The sequence below is a fragment of the Delphinus delphis genome, chromosome 14, assembly GCF_949987515.2.
Source record: "Delphinus delphis chromosome 14, mDelDel1.2, whole genome shotgun sequence".
Classification (NCBI taxonomy): domain Eukaryota; kingdom Metazoa; phylum Chordata; class Mammalia; order Artiodactyla; family Delphinidae; genus Delphinus; species Delphinus delphis.
In genome coordinates, this window is record NC_082696.1 from 14827418 (window position 1) to 14846429 (window position 19012).

Consider the following 19012-nt stretch of genomic DNA (forward strand, 5'->3'; position numbering starts at 1 on the left):
ACCTCAGCACATATGAAAATGTACCATTAAGTAGTACAAATACTTTCAAAATTCCCCATTCTGTGAGATTATATTTATTCAGTTCTTGGGAAATTCTTAAAGCTTTTCACATCACACTAGCCTTTGAATTTTCAGAAGAGATTGCAAGGTCAAAGATTTCAAGCTGGCAGTGTACACTCGCATGCTGAAGAAGACAGTGCCAATGTCTGATTAGATTAGCAATTGCTTGCTTTGTGTTTATTTTTCAGTGTGAAATGCTCAGATACTTATTTTTTAATTGCAAAGTCTTACTTTAAGAAATGTGCATGTGGGCTTCCCTGGTGGCACAGTGGTTAAGAATCTGCCTGCCAATGCAGGGGACACGGGTTCGAGCCCTGGTCCGGGAAGATCCCACGTGCCGTGGAGCAACTAAGCCCGTGTACCACAACTACTGAGCCTGAGCTCTAGAGCCTGTGAGCCACAACTACTGAGCCCACATGCCACAGCTACTGAAACCTGTGCACCTAGAGCCCTGCTCGGCAATAGGAGAAGCCACGGAAATGAGAAGCCTGCGCACTGCAACAAAGAGTAACCCCTGCTCGCTGCAACTAGAGAAAGCCTGCACGCAGCAACGAAGACCCAATGCAGCCAAAAATAAAATAAATTAAAACTAAATTTAAAAAAAAAAAGAAATGTGCATGTTCTAGTACTCCCTATTCTTCCTGAAACAGCACCATGATAAGGAGGTATTAAGGATAACAGGCTGCTTTGTAGATTCACACAAACACACACATTAAGTATCTTTGATTTTTAGACTGACCAAAGAATCCTTTCCATCTTACTCAGAGACTGTGGAATTACTCTTTATTTTTTTAAGATGCTTCATTCTTTCTTAAAAATATTTCTTTATCAGATCATGCATTCAGCTTTGTTGTTTTTTAATTTTTATTGAAATATAGTTGATTTACAATGTTGTGATACGTTAGTTTCAGGTGTACAGCAAAGTGATTCAGATATGTATATATATACTTTTTTAGATTCTTTTCCATTATAAGTTATTACAAGATTTTTAAAAAAATAAATTCATTTATTTATTTTTGGCTGCCTTGGGTCTTCGTTGCTGTGTGCAGGCTCCTCATTGTGGTGGCTTCTCTTGTTATGGAACACAGGCTTCAGTAGTTGTGGCTCACGAGCTCAGTAGTTGTGGCACACGGGCTTAGTTGCTCCGCAACATGTGAGATCTTCCCAGACCAGGGCTCGAACCCATGTCCCCTGGTTTGGCAGGTGGATTCTTAACCACTGCGCCACCAGGGAAGCCTGATCAAGGTTTTCTTTTCCAGAGTTTTAGAGACACCTTCAGAATTGCTTGCATCAGTGTCAGCGATGGAGAGGAAGGCAGCTGTTCTCTGTTTTCCACTTCTCAGTCCAAGGCTGTCAGTTATCCCGATTTCTCACCAGCAGCCCTTTCTCTTCCAAATAGCAGGACGCAGGTGTCCCCGCACATCTTCTCCCATGGGGCAGTTAGTGGTAGAGTCGTTTCCCTGAGAGAGTTAATGCTCTCATAAAAACAGAGATTTCTCAGAAACAAATACACATTGCCCATATAGCAGGCTGAACTTATATGTCTAATGCTTACTTCTCCAGAAAGGCAGGTCATGTGAGATTTGCCAATAAAATTTAGAGTCATAGCTGGGCATCTTGTGCATACAAAGCATTTTCAAATATGTTTGAAAATAATTCACATATGTTAATACAACCCCTTGAAAGCACAATAATAACTATAGTGATTAAAACAGAATCTAAAACCAACACTCTCCCACGGATTCATTCTCTCGATTACCTTCAGACAATTTCACTTAAAACTGGCAACTCTTCACCCTTGAAACTACCACTTATCACTTGTTTTCCCTAAATAAAAAGTCTACTTTTTTTCTGAAGCAATTACTTACATCAAGTTATCTAAGAGCCCAACTCTTACTCTCCTCTCCTGTATTTGCTGATTATTAACTAGAACACCAGAAAAATTAACAACTTTATTCAATTCATGAGTAGCTAATAATCCAATATTTGTATAGAAACTACAGAAAAAGTTCAACATACAGATTAAGTTCAAAGGTCATCTTCCGGTAAGTATACATTATGTATATAGGCAAATATTATTCTTCTAACTTTTTTTTTTTTTTTTTTTTTTTGTCGTACGCGGGCCTCTCACTGCTGTGGCCTCTCCAGTTGCGGAGCACAGGCTCCGGACGCGCAGGCTCAGCGGCCATGGCTCACGGGCCCAGGCGCTCCGTGGCATGTGGGATCCTCCCAGACCGGGGCTCAAACCCGCATCTCCTGCACCGGCGAGCAGACTCTCAACCACTGCACCACCAGGGAAGACCATTATTCTTCTAACTTTTAAGGAATGTATTGCTTTGGGTTTAAGTATAAAGCCTGCTATTCATATATCTATTTCATTTACCAAGATTGAAAATTGGCTCCTGACTCAAATCTAAGATTACTCTAAGGTAACAAAGCGAGGGAGCCGAGTTGAGGGTTGCGGAGGTGGGGTGTTGGAAGGGGACAGTTAGTTCTTTCATTCATGTCATGTATATATACATATACCTTTGTTCCCCCTCCAGCCACTGTGGAAGGCTTTCCAGAAGCAATTATTTACAGAAAACTGATTTAACATAGCTCCCACCACTTTGTTCAAAATGTGTCTAAATGTAAACAAATAAAGGAATACTATTGAAATGTAGTCCCCAGTAAGCCCATAGAGCTTTGGCTTCTCATTTTTCTAGAGTTGGGCTGCTCTCCACCTATTATGGAGTGACTAGAACGCAGATACAGTAAATGATGTGCCCAATATGGAGGGAGAGTTTCTCAGGATACATTTATGGAAGGTGCCTGAAGTTATCTGGAAGGTTTCTGCACTCCAGGGCAGATCAAGTTACCATAATGCAACAAATTCAAATCCCTTCACAAATTCTTCAAAGGGTCCTGTAAATATCCAACATTTAAAAAAATATTTTGACTTATTAATTCGACAAACTTTTATTGAGTTAAGTGCCAGGAAAAATGCTTGGGGGTTTTCAAAGCTGGAAACTGGTTTCATAAGTCAACATTGCTTACTGGAAAAATAGACATTATAGAGACATACATTTTAAATCATTGAGAGATTTTTATGTTCCCCTATTAACTTGAATACCTTTATGAATTTTTAATCTTAGATCTGTTATATGTTGTCTCTGACATTAAAAAATACTTCAGTTATTTTCTGCGTGTGATTAAGAACCCAATGAAAAGACCAATGCTTGATCTAAAGAATTACTAAAATTGTATAGAAGAGAGGTTGACTATCTTATCCCATGTTATAGAGCTCCCATCCAAATCTCAGATGTTGTCCTGAGATTCTGTATTTGAATTGATCTCAGTTGTATTGGGATTGATCTCAAGTCTATCAGCTGCTTTTTGTTTGTTTGTTTGTTTTTTAATGACTTCTGTCACTCCTACAAATGCAGTATTTATAGGAGAGGTAGTAGAGTCAATGGTAACTTTGAAAAGTGAAACAATCACTTGATATGTTGTTTTGAATGTTATTATGCTCTTTGACAATTCTATGGAAGAAATCATGAGTAAAATATTTGAATTTTCCTTTCTGTTGGAGAACTTGAAACACTCATTATTTCAGAGTGTGAAATTATGGGGTGTTTTCCTGAGTAAAAATGATGGGTTAGTGAAAATAATATCCAGTAAGTGACTGCAATATCCAGGATTTCAAGCAAAACTTTACAGAACAAATTCCATGACTGGAAGTTGCCAACAGTCCCTTATTGTTTTGACAGCTTTATGGAGGAATAATTGCCATAGAAGGAACTGCACACATTTAAAGTGTACAATTTGATGGGTTTTAGGACAAATGTATACATCCTTGAAATCGTCACCACAATCAAGTTAATAGGCCTAACCATTCACCCAAAAACATCTCTGTGCGTCCTTGTAATCCCTCTGTTCAGCCCCTCCCATTCCCCATCTTGCCTTTCCAGGCAGCCGTTTACTTGCTTTCCGTCACTATAGAATAATTTGCATTTTCCACAATTTTATAGGAATTCATAGAAATGGAATAATCTACTATATGCTCTTCTTTGTCTGACTTCTGTTACTCAGCATAATTATACTGAGATGCATTCATAATTATATAGAGTTGTTGCATCTAACAGTAGTTACAGGCGATTTTTATTTTTAAAAAATGTTGAGGGGGTTACTTCCCTGGCAGTCCAGTGGTTAAGACTCCGCGCTTCCACTGCAGGGGGAAGTGTGGAACTCGTTTCCACGGGTTCCATCCCTGATCGGGGAACTAAGATCCCACATGCCATGCAGTGCGGCCAAAAAGAAAAAAAATTTTTTTGTTGTTTATGACTTTCCTAAATATTTAATAGTGAATATGTATCAGTTTTTTCCCTTGTAATGCAAAGATTTAGGCATATGCTCATGATATATGCATACATATCTCCTCCCACTGAAATCTAGAGAATAAAAATTCAACTGGCATTTGAGTCTGAGTTAGAGGAACGCAATTCCATTCTGTATTTAATAAGTCACATTTAATAAACATATTCACTTTATATGCTTTTCCTGGTTCATATTCTTATTCTAGTCTGAGTAGTTGAAGGATTTAGAAAGAAAAATTAACTTTATTATCTTTACACAATAGTCATCAGTTTGGCTGGTAATGATGCATTTTTGGCATAATTCCAAAACTACATATGATAGCAGTACTTTGTCAACTTAGGGGGAAAATATTATGGGAAGTATAGTCATACGCCTTAAATGTTGTTTTGTAGCAACGTAAAATGACTTATTAAAGGGTATGACTTACCTGCTTATATCCATGACCCAGATCAAGGTGTGTGAAAGTGTAAAAATTATGACAGTTGCAAACCAATACTGATTTCACACTTTCTGCTATTGATACTAATTTTTGCATTTATTTATGAGATTTCTAAAATAACATATAAAGCTATATTTTCAATATCATCTCAACGTTGAAAGAATAAAAGGTGAATGTGTATATATATATATATGTTAATGTATGTGTATATGCCTAATAAAAAAAACTAGAATGTTACAATAATTCTTTCTGGATGATAGAATTTAAAGTGATTTTTTACCCCTTCATTATGCTTGCCTGTTTTTTCCCCAAATTTTCTTCATTGAATATGTATTACTCTTGCCAACAGAATAAAAAGAATGTTAGAAATTTTTAAATTATCCAAGGAAGAGTGAAACCTGAAAGATATAAGTTCACATAGTATATTATGACAACCCAGTACACTGTATTCACAGTATTGAGTGATAAATTATAGTAATATAAAGTTTCATAAAGAAATAAACAAAAGAAGAGACCTAACAATTGAGCAGTATTCTCAGACTTGGCTGCATACGGGAATAACCTGGGAGCTTTAACAAATACTAATACCTGCATCCTAACCCCAGAGATTCTGATTTAATTGGTCCAGGGTGCAGCATGGGTATTGGGATTGTAAAAATCTCCCCAGGTGATGCTAATGTGTAGCCAGAGGTTGAGAACCACTGCTCCAGGGCCTTGAAATTGAACCGATTTTCTTGATGCCACCTGGCTTCCTGATGGGAATTAATAGTCAACTGTAATAAGCAAGGATGTGGGAGAAAAGCAAGTTCCTTTTAGCACAGTTTTTAAATGACATTACGGGAGGCGAAGGTCTATGCTCTGGAATCATCATAATTACATATATTCAATCTAATCCTTCCAAGAAAATCAATCCACCTGGAATGGGTCCAACGTAGGGTTTCACGGCATAATGAATTTTGTTTTACAGTGGGAATATCTTATAGTGAGACTTTATTTTTTAAAATCATGTCAAAGAAGATGGTTATTCCAGTATATAGTTACAGATAAATATAAAATTATCTATATTCAATTATATACTACTTATCATATTCCTAGGGAGAAAACCATTAGGTTATGAAATGTTGAATATTTTCTCTTAAATATAGAATTTAATCACTATAGAAAAATATTTGGTCAGCCAAAACCCACATGCCTTTAGTCATGAAAATAATCAGAGTGTGAACTGATAAACATCTTAACTAGGAATAAATTGAAGAAAGGCAGCTAAGTTCATCTAACATTTCTTTTGTATTCTTTTAAGTTGACTTGCTATAATATGCTTTTAAAATAAATGTAAAATAATTTTGTAACAATTTCAGTAAACCCATCCAAATATGAACAACCTACTTTTTACAAAGGTCCAAAAGCAATTCAGTGAAGGGAAAATACCCTTTTCAACAAATGATGCTGGAACGATTGGACATTCACAGGTAAAAATATTAACCTTGACCTAAAGCTCATATCTTACTTAAAAAAATTAACTCAAAATGGATCGGGGACGTAAATGTAAAACATAACACTGTAATACTTTTAGAAAACAAAATAGAAAATCTTAGGGACATAGGCCTCCGCAAAAAGCATGATCCATGAGAAGAAAAACTGATAAATTTATGCTTCTTCAAAATTAAAAATTTTGCTCTGCATAAAACCCAGTTAGAGAATGAAAAGATAAGCTACCGACTGGGGGAAAATAGTTGCAAACCACGTATCCAATAAAGAACTAGCATATGGATGTACAGATATCACCAACTTATGATGGTTCGACTTACAATTTTTGGACTCTATGATAGCGCGAAAGTGACACGCATTCAGTAGAAATTGTACTTCAAATTTTGAATTTTAATATTTTCCCAGGCTAGCAATACGTAGTACCTGCCTCTCTTGTGATGCTGGGCAGTGGCAGGAAGCTGCACTGACTAGACTAGAACTAAACTATGATATTCTGTAGGTAAAGTGTATTAAATGCACTTATTTTTTTTGCTGTATGTGGGCCTCTCACTGTTGTGGCCTCTCCCGTTGCGGAGCACAGGCTCCGGGCGCTCGGGCTCAGTGGCCATGGCTCGCGGGCCCAGCCGCTCCGCGGCATGTGGGATCTTCCCAGACCGGGGCACGAACCCGTGTCTCCTGCAACGGCAGGCGAACTCTCAACCATTGCGCCACCAGGGAAGCCCTAAATGCACTTTTGACTAATGATATTTTCAAGTTACCATGGGTTTATTGGGATGTAAGTTTATTGTGAGTTGAGGAAGACCTGTATAAGGAATTCTCAAAACCCAACACACAAAAAAACAAACAATCCAATTAGAAAATGGGCAAAAGAATTGAAGAGATTTCACCAAAGAGGATATAAAGATGGCAAATAAATACATTAAAAAGTGTGCAACTTGCAGGCTTCCCTGGTGGTGCAGTGGTTAAGAATCCGCCTGCCAGTGCAGGGGACATGGGTTGGAGCCCTGGTCCGTGAAGATCCCACATGCTGCGGAGCAACTAAGCCCGTGCACCATAACTACTGAGCCTGCGCTCTAGACCCTGCAAGACACAACTACTGAGCCCACGCGCCACAACCACTGAAGCCTGCGTGCCTAGAGCTGGTGCTCCGCAACAAGAGAAGCCACCGCATTGAGAAGCCTGCGCACTGCAATGAGGAGTAGCCCCCGCTCGCCACAACTAGAGAAAGGCTGCGCGCAGCAACAAAGACCCAACACAGCCAAAAATAAATTAAAAACAAACAAAAAAAGAAACAGGCAACTACCACATGGTGCAGCAACTGCACCTTGGACCTTTACAGACTTATGTTAACACCAAAACCTGTACATGAGTGTTTATAGCAGCTTTATTTGTAATAGCCCCAAAGGAAAAACAACCCAGACATCCTTTAACACATTCAATGGTTAAATAAACTGTGGTACGTCTACACCATGAAACGCTGCCCAACAGTATAAAGAAATAAACTCCCCATATGTGCCGCAATCTGGACAAATCTCCAGAGAATTATACTGAAAGAAAACCAGCAATCCCCAAAGTTATATACTGTATGACTCCATTTATATAACAGTCTTGAAATGCAAAACTGTAGAAATGGAGAAGAGCTTGGCGGTAGCCAAGGGTTAGGGAGGGGTGAGGGAGGAGAGAGTGGGTATGGCCATAAAACTGCAACAAGAGGGGTGCTTGTGGGTTGGGAATGTTCTGTACTTTGACTGTATCAATGTCAATATCCCGAGTGATATAGACTACAGTTTTGCAAGATGTTACCATGGGGGAAACTGGGTGAAAGGTATATGGGCTCTCTCCTGTACTATTTCTTACAACTGCTGTGTCTACAATTAACTTAAAAAAAAAAAAGTTTGGGCTTCCCTGGTGGCTCAGTGGTTGAGAGTCTGCCTGCCTATGCAGGGGACACGGGTTCGTGCCCCAGTCCTGGAGAGGCCACAACAGTGACAGGCCCGCGTACCGCAAAGAAAAAAAGAAAAAAGATTCAATTTTTTTAAAAAAAGAACAATAAAATATATATTCTTGGATGGGCTAAAATAAAGGTCTAAGATACCTGTTTTTATTCAATTTACAGTCTCCTCAACTTTCCAGCATCCTTGAAATGCCCTTTAAAATGAAAACTAAGCCAAATTAGATGTCAACTCAGTGTTAGTATTTTGTTTTGCTTCTAAGCTTGTTAACTCTGAAACAATCAGCCTTGATAAAATACAGAAACAATAGATTTCCTGACTCTGCCCTGCTGTGTAAATACACTCTTTTAACTCCTTAGCTCCATCTGCCAATGTACTTGTGGACCCACCTATAATTATCCTGGCCAATATCATTTCCAAATTCTCCTGCTCCTGAAGGGCCTCAAAGGAACCAGATCAAACAAGAAATGAAGCAAGGAACATCTCAGACTCAAGAACAGTTTCTGCGAAGGTCCCTCCCTTTTCTGCTTCTCTCATCACCAGCATTTAGCATGGCTTTAGTTAGCAAAATACTCATAGGAATCCAGCAATATTATATCAGCGATAAGATAAAGAAAGATAAAAAAGATCAGTTAAAGAAAGAACAGGAGGGGGCACTTAGGGTTTAAAATGCTAATTTCTAGGGTAAATTTAACTGGAACAAAATTGGATTTTATATGGCTTATATTTTCTGGATTTTAAAAAATGCACATCCTTCTTTGGCCTATATTTAATAACGACTATTATATATTTGCTTTTTTAATAAACATCTGCAACATGCAAGGCAATGCAGCAAAGCATTCCCCAAGATTAAGAAACTTATAACTTTATAATCATGTTTTTTTGTTGTTTTGTTTTGTCTTGTTTTGCGGTACGCGGGCCTCTCACCACTGAGGCCCCTCCCGTTGCGGAGCACAGGCTCCGGACGCACAGGCTCAGTGGCCATGGCTCACGGGCCCAGCCCGCTCCGCAGCATGTGGGATCTTCCCAGACCGGGGCACGAACCCGTGTCCCCTGCATCGGCAGGCAGACACTCAACCACTGCGCCACCAGGGAAGCCCTATAACCATGTTTTTTAAAAACTCCAGTAATGTTAAAGCTCTCAGTCAGCACTTAACAGCCACCAATATTTGAAGCTGATATTTTAGCAGAGTAAGACTCCAACCCGGGCAGTGGAGCTAGACTTACCCCAGAAATGTCCACATGAGAGTTTTTACTTCCCACATTTCATTGTATTCAAGTAAAATGGTTCCTGGTTAGTTTGGAGATTTGCAGAGAAAAATCCCATCTTAGCCTCTTTTCAAAATAATGCTATGCCTGACTTTGGGGGCCGAGAGAAGAGGTCAGAGGATTTTTAAAGATCTCAACAGTGTAAATAGCTCTTTTGCCAGTCTGGGCAGGAAGACACTGAACTTTCCCCATTCCTGAAAAGAAACTGCTCAAGGCACTAATTTCCCGTTTGTCTCTGGCTCCCAGGTTTCTTTGATATCCGGGAGGTGGGTTTGGTCTGAACAAATTAGCAGCTGAGGTGAAGAATGGTTGCTTTTATTATTAGATAATCTTTCTCTTACTGATTTTTCTCAGCATAAGTTGCAAAAGCAGCTCCTTTTAAATGCATTATCGTCCAAAACTCAAAGCCAAGTGGCTAACTAAACAGGAGTCTCTTCCTTCCCACCCAAGCCACAGTCAGGATTCAGAAAAGTGTGTGGAGCTGGTAAAAATGTTTGTCCTTGACCCTCACTTGGGTTTTTCTTTCCTAAAACTGCAAAGTTCCAGTTTGTGTCCTGTCACTCCATCTTTATAAATTTATTTGGTTTTGGTTCATAATTCGCTGTGGAAACTGCTGTTCTGATTTGAAGTCCCTTATCTGTTCCCATCCGACCCCACCACTTTCAGCGGGCCGCTCTTGGGTTCTCCTGAATTCCTTTGCCAGCCCTGGGACTCTAAGGATGAGGGAGGGACTTTGCTGTGGGGGAAACTCATCTGGGACTCCCTCGCTCTTCCTGGGGCCTCTAGCGGCCTAAGCCAAGGGTCCTGGAACCCCTAGACTCCTGGAGGAGCAAGCGCAATGGTGCATCTCTTCGGAGGGGGTGGAGGTGGGGGGCTTAGAGAGGAGGAGGGGCCCAACCGGGGCAGGGCCCAAGGACAATGAAATGGCACTCTTTTCTTTCTTTTTTTTTTTTTTTAAACATATGGAATTTATTGTTTTCTGGTATTCCCTCCTGACATACCATTTATTTATTTAAAATTATTTTTTTAACATCTTTATTGGAGTATAATTGCTTTACAATGGTGTGTTAGTTTCTGCTTTATAACAAAGTGAATCAGTTATACATACACATATGCTCCCATATCTCCTCCCTCTTGCGTCTCCCTCCCTCCCACCCTCCCTATCCCACCCCTCTAGGTGGTCACAAAGCACCGAGCTGATCTCCCTGTGCTATGCAGCTGCTTCCCACTAGCTATCTATTTTACATTTGGTAGTGTATATATGTCCATGCCACTCTCTCACTTCAACCCATCTTACCCTTCCCCCTCCCCATATCCTCAAGTCCATTCTCTAGTAGGTCTGTGTCTTTATTCCCGTTTTGCCCCTAAGTTCTTCGTGACCTTTTTTTTTCTTTTTCTTAGATTCCATATATATGTGTTAGCATACGGTATTTGTTTTTCTCTTTCTGACTTACTTCACTCTGTATGACAGACTCTAGGTCCATCCACCTCACTACAAATAACTCAACTTCGTTTCTTTTTATGGCTGAGTAATATTCGACTGTATATATGTGCCACATCTTTCTTTATCCATTCATCTGTCGATGGACACTTAGGTTGCTTCCATGTCCTGGCTATTGTAAATAGTGCTGCAATGAACATTTTGGTACATGACTCTTTTTGAATTATGGTTTTCTCAGGGTATATGCCCAGTAGTGGGATTGCTGGGTCGTATGGTAGTTCTATTTTAGTTTTTTAAGGAACCTCCATACTGTTCTCTGTAGTGGCTGTATCAATTTACATTCCCACCAACAGTGCTAGAGGGTTCCCTTTTCTCCACACCCTCTCCAGCAATTATTGTTTGTAGATTTTTTGATGATGGCCATTCTGACCGGTGTGATATGATACCTCATTGTAGTTTTGACTTGCATGAAATGGCACTCTTGATAAACCTGACACATCTGGCTTTTTTTCTTGTTTGCTTTTGTTTTTTTCTTTTTGACTATGAAATAGGAAAACTTAAAAGTGATTTATTTCACCAACCACTGTGGGGTCCATAAAGGATATCTTGACCAGTTGTTAAGTGAGGATTTTGTCTGTGGAGCAATAACACACAAATAAGAGGTGAGATAAATTATATTACAGGCTTCACCACCTGGAGGACTTTTTATCTAGAGGGAGCATTGGCGGAAACAATAGAAATTAAACTGTCCTTAAGGCCAAGAAAATGAGGAGCACTACTTACTTTGAAAAGAATCATTTGGATATGATCCTTACAGCACTTTCATTCAGATTCTCTCTTCCAGGCGCACCCTAGCGTCAAAATTTCCCACTAACTTGAGAATTCTGAGACTGAGATTCTCCAAGAATTTTCCATGAGCAACCTTTCTGAGTGGCACAAACGTGCATCTTGGGGGGCTGCCCCTAACAGGCCAGTTCTCAGAGGACTCGTGAAGTACAGCAAGAAAACAGGAAAACCTCTATTTACATGTATTTAACCTCATCCTATCTAAATTACTAATTGGAGTATATGATATGATATACCTAACATATTAGTGCTATAGCAATATAAGTATAATATTTATAAATAAGTACAAATATGTATATTGGATCTGAATGCTCAAGTTTAAAAAAGTTGACATTTATGATTTCACACTGTCTCGGGAAGCTGGAAATGGCTCAGCTGTGTGATTCTGGCTCGGGGTCTCTCATGAGGTTGCCTTCGGGCTGTCGGTCAGGGTTGTCGTCATCCCCGAGCTCATAGGGAGCTGAAGAATCCACTTCCAGCTCACTGTCTTGGTAATTGGTTAGCATCATCAGTTCTTAGCTGGCTGCTGGCACAAGGCTTCAGTCTCTCGTTTCATGGGCCCCTCCACTGGGCTGCTCACAAGATGGCAGCCTGCTTTCCTCAAAGTGACAGATGAGAGAATGAAAAGCCTTAAAAAGGCTGGAGACCCCTTTGCTAAAGGCAAAGAAAATCAGTCTTCTTCAATCAATCCCATAGAAAGTGACTTGTGCTTTAGAACCAGAAATTCATAACTGGTATTAGCCGCTGACTGTGACACATCACACAGTTCCCCAAGGATGGGACCACATTTCATACCTTTTTATTTCCCCATGACCTAGTATCGTCCTTGAGAGTGTAAGAGAATTGTTAATGAAGGGTAAACTGGATTGTAAAGGAGGTTGAGAGGAATGGAGAGGAACTGTTCTTAAGTTAGTTTACTTGGATTTGAGTCTTGGTCAGCCACTTGGTAGCTGTGTGGCTTCAGGCAAGTTGTTTAACCTCTCTGTGCTTTGGTTTACTCAACTCTACAATAAGAATAATATTAATGCCTGCCTTATAAGGTCATGAAGAGTAATTGTGAGGATGCATATAAAGGGCTAAGGACAGTGCCTGGCACCTAGAAAATATTTCCAAAGCAGGATTTCTTGTTTTCTGGGGCAGTGGTCTCCAGCCTTTTTGACTATATGCTCCATCAATTAAAAAAAAGAAAAAAAAAAAGCATTTAGCTTCAATATATGTCTACATTATTTATTTAAATATTCTTATCTATAATATACTCTTTCCATTAATTAACCCCTTGGAGCACCAGTACTACAAGGAAAATGTTATGTGAAGTTTTACCAGGATTGGGCTGCATGCCTGGTAGAATATGGCAGAAGTGATGCTATCACTTCTGAGATTAGGATACGAGAGACCCCTGCTTCCACCTTGGATGCCCACTGGCTCCCAGTCTCTTGATCATTCTCTCATCTGTCACTTTGAGGAAAGCAGGCTGCCATCTTGTGAGCAGCCCAGTGGAGGGGCCCATGAAACGAGAGACTGAAGCCTTGTGCCAGCAGCCAGCTAAGAACTGATGATGCTAACCAATTACCAAGACAGTGAGCTGGAAGTGGATTCTTCAGCTCCCTATGAGCTCGGGGATGACGACAACCCTGACCGACAGCCCGAAGGCAACCTCATGAGAGACCCCAAGCCAGAATCACACAGCTAAGCCATTTCCAGCTTCCCGAGACAGTGTGAAATCATAAATGTCTATTGCTTCAAGGTGTTAAAAAAAAATGCTATGTGTTTAAAGGACAAATAAACTACATTTTTTTTTTTTTTTTTTTTTTGCCACATCGTGCTTCCTGTGGGATCTTAGTTCCCTAACCAGGGATGGAACCGGCGCCCCCGGCAGTGGAAGGCGAAGTCTTAACCACTGGACTGCCAGGAAAGTCCCCAAATAAACTACATTTGAATTGGCAAGCCCAAGAATTTTTAGATGCTTATAAAAGAAGCAGATGGTAGATTCTTGTGATTTTTAGCCAATGTTTATTCCTAGTGGTCACTTGACCTATCTGAGTCGAGGGCTCGGTATTTTTTGTGTCACAGTTTGGTGACAGCCATACCCTGCAAGGCTGCCACACCATTTACTTTCCGAACAAGATCTAGATCAAGCTCTCAGAGGCAGATGTACGACCAGGAAATGAGCTCATTAAATGGCAGGCAGAGCCACAGAACAATTTCACAACAAAGATGTTGCTACAGAGTGGGCCTGTGCAATGACCACAGAGGCAGAGGCAGGATGGGCTGTGATAATCCCATGTGCAAATAAAAACCCAGGAGGTGCTCAGTTCAAACCAGTTTAAATAGGACTGTAGGTATAATGGCCTTTTTCTTATACCTGGGGGCTGTTTGAGAGGCTCCAGAATTTTATATGATGTCACTAAAACAATATCTATTTTCAGACCTCATAGTGGAGGGGAAAATATATGTAAATTTAAATACCAAAGGGGCAAGGTAGGGGTAGAGGATTAAGAGGTACAAACTACTACATATAAAATAAATAAGCTACAAAGATATAGTGTACAACACAAGGAACATAGCCAATATTTTATAATACTTTTAAAATTAATTAATTTTTTATTAAAGTATGGTTGATTTACAATGTTGTGTTAGTTTCAGGTGCACAGCAAAGTGATTCAGTTAGGGGTACATATATATGTATTTTTCCCTTATAGGTTATTACAAAATATTGAGTATAGTTCCCTGTGCTATACAGTAGGTCCTTGTTGGTTATCTATTTTATATAGAGTAGTGTGTATATGTAATCCCAATCTCCTAATTGTAATAACTTTAAATAGAATATAATCTATAGAAAATATCGAATCACTATGTTGTAATATAATGTTGTACATCAACTATACCTTAATTTAAAAATTAAAATAAATAAATAACCAATTTTAATGTGGAATAGGCTTAGGATCTGGGAGAGTTTCCCTGGAGGGGCAGGAGGTATGTGGAGTAGCAACCAGGAAAGGTAAAGAGGCCACCGTGGAAGGGGTGATATCGCCAAGGAGGCCAAGCACAAGTCGAACGTTTATCCCATACGGATGAAACTGCAAAGGAGTATAAAGGCAGCAACTGAAATCAATATTTGTAAAGGACACGACAGGTTGGCTTGAAGATGATTCAAGTAGGTCTCTCAGGTCTAGGTGGAAATTTGTAGGGTCCCATCTTTTCATCGAAAGGAGTGATTTTAAACATCTCTGGCTTTTAAATGTGAGATTTCTTTTTTCTTTCTCCCCCCCAACCCCAGCCCCCGCGTGGCTTGGGGGATCTCAGTTCCCGACCAGGGATGGAACCCCTGCCCCCTGCAATGGAAGCGCAGAGTCCTAACCACTGGACTTCCAGGAAATTCTCTAAATGCAAGATTTCAATCATATTCAGTTCTAATTTAACAAAGACAATGATTCTAGGATATGACCTTTCTGGGCACTGTGATCTTTAATAACAGGTGGCCCACTTTTGGATTCTCATAGCAAAATTAAACAGTAGAACTCTATGTGACACTGTTATTTTAATTTGTAGACATTAGGCCTTGTACTTTCGTTCCATGTTGCATTATTGCATCCTCCACGGTAGATAGCTGTGATAAGGAGGCTGTGGTCCCTGCTGCCCTCTATGTGCTGCTAGTGGACCACCCTGGTCCCCCATCTACCAGAGGAGGTGTGTGTCTCTGTGTGTGTCCAGTACCATCTCCCCAGGTGGAGACTGTTAATATATTGCAAATGAATCAGAGTTTTCTAATTTTTTTTTTCCCCCAAAACAGCATCTCCTGTCCTTCCTTGTCACCGAGATCCCATTAATTTTCCAACTTAGCTGTTTAAGCAACTTCTCCTAGTATCCTAGCAGATGGATGACAGAGGCCCCTATTTAAACACTGGGCTACTGCCACTCTATGGGCTCCACACATAGTACCCCTCCCCCGCACCCAGCATGTCTGAATTCTCTTCCTCTGTTGAATTTTCTTTTATGCAAGTGCTTAAATCTATTTGAGATTTAAAAATAAACAATCACTGAGCTTTGCTCAATGCCCTTAGAGATTGCTTTTCTTTCACAATCCAGTTTCTTGGAAGCACAGTCTCTACAGCATTGATCTTCACCTTAACTCTTTCATTCCTCAACTCTCTGCCATCTGGCATCTGTCCCCACCGTGGCAGTGGGCTGTGCTCTCTTGTCCTGGTCGCCTGCAGCAGAGAACAGGCCCCAGCCCCTATTTTGTTCCCACTGTGCAACCTGACACTGTGGACCGCTCCTCCTGGGAAATTTCTTCGGCAGCCTCCCAGCTCTCACTTTTTCTCAGGCCACTGCATGTTGATCTCCTGCAGACGTACTTTCGACTGTCTTTGAATGTGGCTGCTCCACCCGCCTTGCCCCAGGCCCTCTCCTGTTCTTTTCTCACCTTGTCTCACACTCCATGTCTGTCCTGAGTGGCTCAGTGCATTCACAGCTTCAGTAGCCACTTCATGTCCAAGTGTGCCCCTCAGCCCAGGCCCTTTCTGTAACCAGGACAGATTATCCAACTGTGTTTGGTACATCAACAAGTACAGGCAGACCTCGGAGATTTCCAAGGTTCGGTTCCAGATGACAGCGATAAGGCAAACATCACAATAAAGCGAGTCACATGAATTTTTTAGCTTCCCAGTGCCTATAAAAGTTATGTTTATACTATACTCTCTATGGAGTGCGCAATAGCATTATGTCTTTAAAAAAACAACGTAGGGCTTCCCTGGTGGCACAGTGGTTGAGAGTCCGCCTGCCGATGCAGGGGACACGGGTTTGCGCCCCGGCCCTGGAAGATCCCATATGCCGCGGAGCGGCTGGGCCTGTGAGCCATGGCCGCTAAGCCTGCGCGTCCAGATCCTGTGCTCCACAACGGGAGAGGCCACAGCAGTGAGAGGCCCGTGTACCGCAAAAAACAAAACAAAACAAAACAAAACAAAAACAATGTACATACTTTAATTAAAAATACCTTTGGTCCAGTGGTTAAGACTCCGCGCTTCCACTGCAGGGGGCATGGGTTCGATCCCTGGTCAGGGAACTAAGATCCTGCGTGCTGTGCGGCACAGCCGAAAAATACGAAACAAAACCCAAAAATATCTTATTGCTAAAGATGCTAACCATCACCTGAGCGAGTCATAATCTTTTTGCAATAATAACATCTAAGATCACCATTCACAGATCATTGTAACAAATATGATAAAATGAAAATTTTGCAATATTTCGAGAATTACCAAAATGTGACCCAGAGACACAAAGTAAGCAAATGCTGTTGGAAAAATGGCGCCGATAGACTTGCTGGACACAGGGTTGTCCCAAACCTTCATTTTGTACAAAACGAAATCTCTGAGAAGTGCCGTGAAACAAGGTATGCCTGTAGTTCAAAATGATCTCACTTTGGGCTTCCCTGGTGGTGCAGTGGTTGAGAGTCCGCCTGTCGATGCAGGGGACACGGGTTCATGCCCTGGTCTGGGAAGATCCCACATGCCGCAGAGCAACTAAGCCTGTGCGCCACAACTACTGAGCCCACGTGCCTAGAGCCCGTGCTCTGAAAGAAGAGAAGCCACAACAATGAGAAGCCCGCGCACTCCAACAAAGAGTAGCCCCTGCTTGCCGCAACTAGAGAAAGCCTGCACACAGCCACGAAGACCCAACACGGTCAAAAATTAAAAAAAAAAAAAAATTATTAAAAAAAAAGAATGAAGTAGGCACAACAGGGAGAAACAGAGACCACTGCTCAGCCTTGGAGAGAGAGAGAGAGACCCTGGGGGGAGAGAGAGAGAGCCACTTTCATCCTTTAACTGGTCTGGTATTCTGGCTCCCTTTCCCCCTGAGAAGCAATTAAGCAGTCTGTTCTTGCGTCCTGGGAGTGAGTCTGAAAGCTCTTTTGTAACCAGCTGCGTCTTGACCAGGCGACCAGGTCTTCAGGGTCACCCTTTCCTGGGCTGAAGCCAGCCCACCTATACTAGAAGAACCGCCGTGGGGAAGGGGGGTGACATTCTGTCCCTTCCAGAGCTGGGCAAAAGGATTTTGAAAGCACAAATAAATTGTTAATAATTTCTTCAAGAGGGGCATATATAACCTCAAAACGAAAGGAAAGTTAAGAGCGTAAACTATAAGGATTGTTTGCCAGGGACACGTTAAGCTGGACCAACACACGAAAGCTAACGTTCATATGGTATCTCTTTGGGTAAGTTCTGGACAAGCATTTCATTCTAGAGTCTCCATTCACTTACACTCCAACCTGAGGCTCTTCTTAGGAGCTTAGATAAAACTGGAGGGCTTCCCTGGTGGCGTAGTGGTTAGGAATCCGCCTGCCAATACAGCGGACATGGGTTCAAGCCCTGGTCTGGGAAGATCCCACATGCTGCAGAGCAGCTAGGCCCGTGTGCCACAACTGCTCAGCCTGCGCTCTGGAGCCGGTGCTCCGCGAGGAGAGAGGCCACCGCAATGAGAGGCCCGCGCATGGCAATGAAGACTAGCCCCCGCTCACCGCAACTAAAAAAAGAAAGCCCACGTGCAGCCATGAAGACCCAACCCAGCCAAAAATAAATTAATTAATAAATTAATTTCTAAAAAAAGCTTTCAATTGCTCAAAAGCATTTGTGTAAGACATTAACATTAAAAGAAAAGACAACCTCAACTTTTACCAAAATCTACATGAGTTTGGAGTATCCTTTAAAAAAAGAAAAAGAAAACTGGAAATGTGAGTAAGCAACATTTTGGCGTTTTAATTTAATAACAGTAGAAAGATCAAGAATAGAATCTTGATGAAGTCAGTACTAATATTCGTACGGGACTTGTGTTTGTAGCTGATTTCCAATGAGAAACCGAGGGACTTTTTGCCGTCCAGCTGCACATGAGAACAAGAGGGGTTTAATCCGATGAGCGTCCCCCAGCCGTGCCAAGTCAAGGCATCCTCACCTGATCCTCCAGAAACACCACCTGTGGCCTGCAAGCTGATTTGCCAGTGACACAGAGGCACCTAGCAGAGGCCCTGCCGGAGCGTAATCAGGTCGCAGGGCGAGCTGGGCTCCTTGGGAAAGGAGCGTGGCGGGGATACCAGGCAGGGGAGAAGTGCATTGAGAACCAGGGCAGGATGCAGACAACGAGCAAAAACCAAGCCTGAACTCAGTCTCT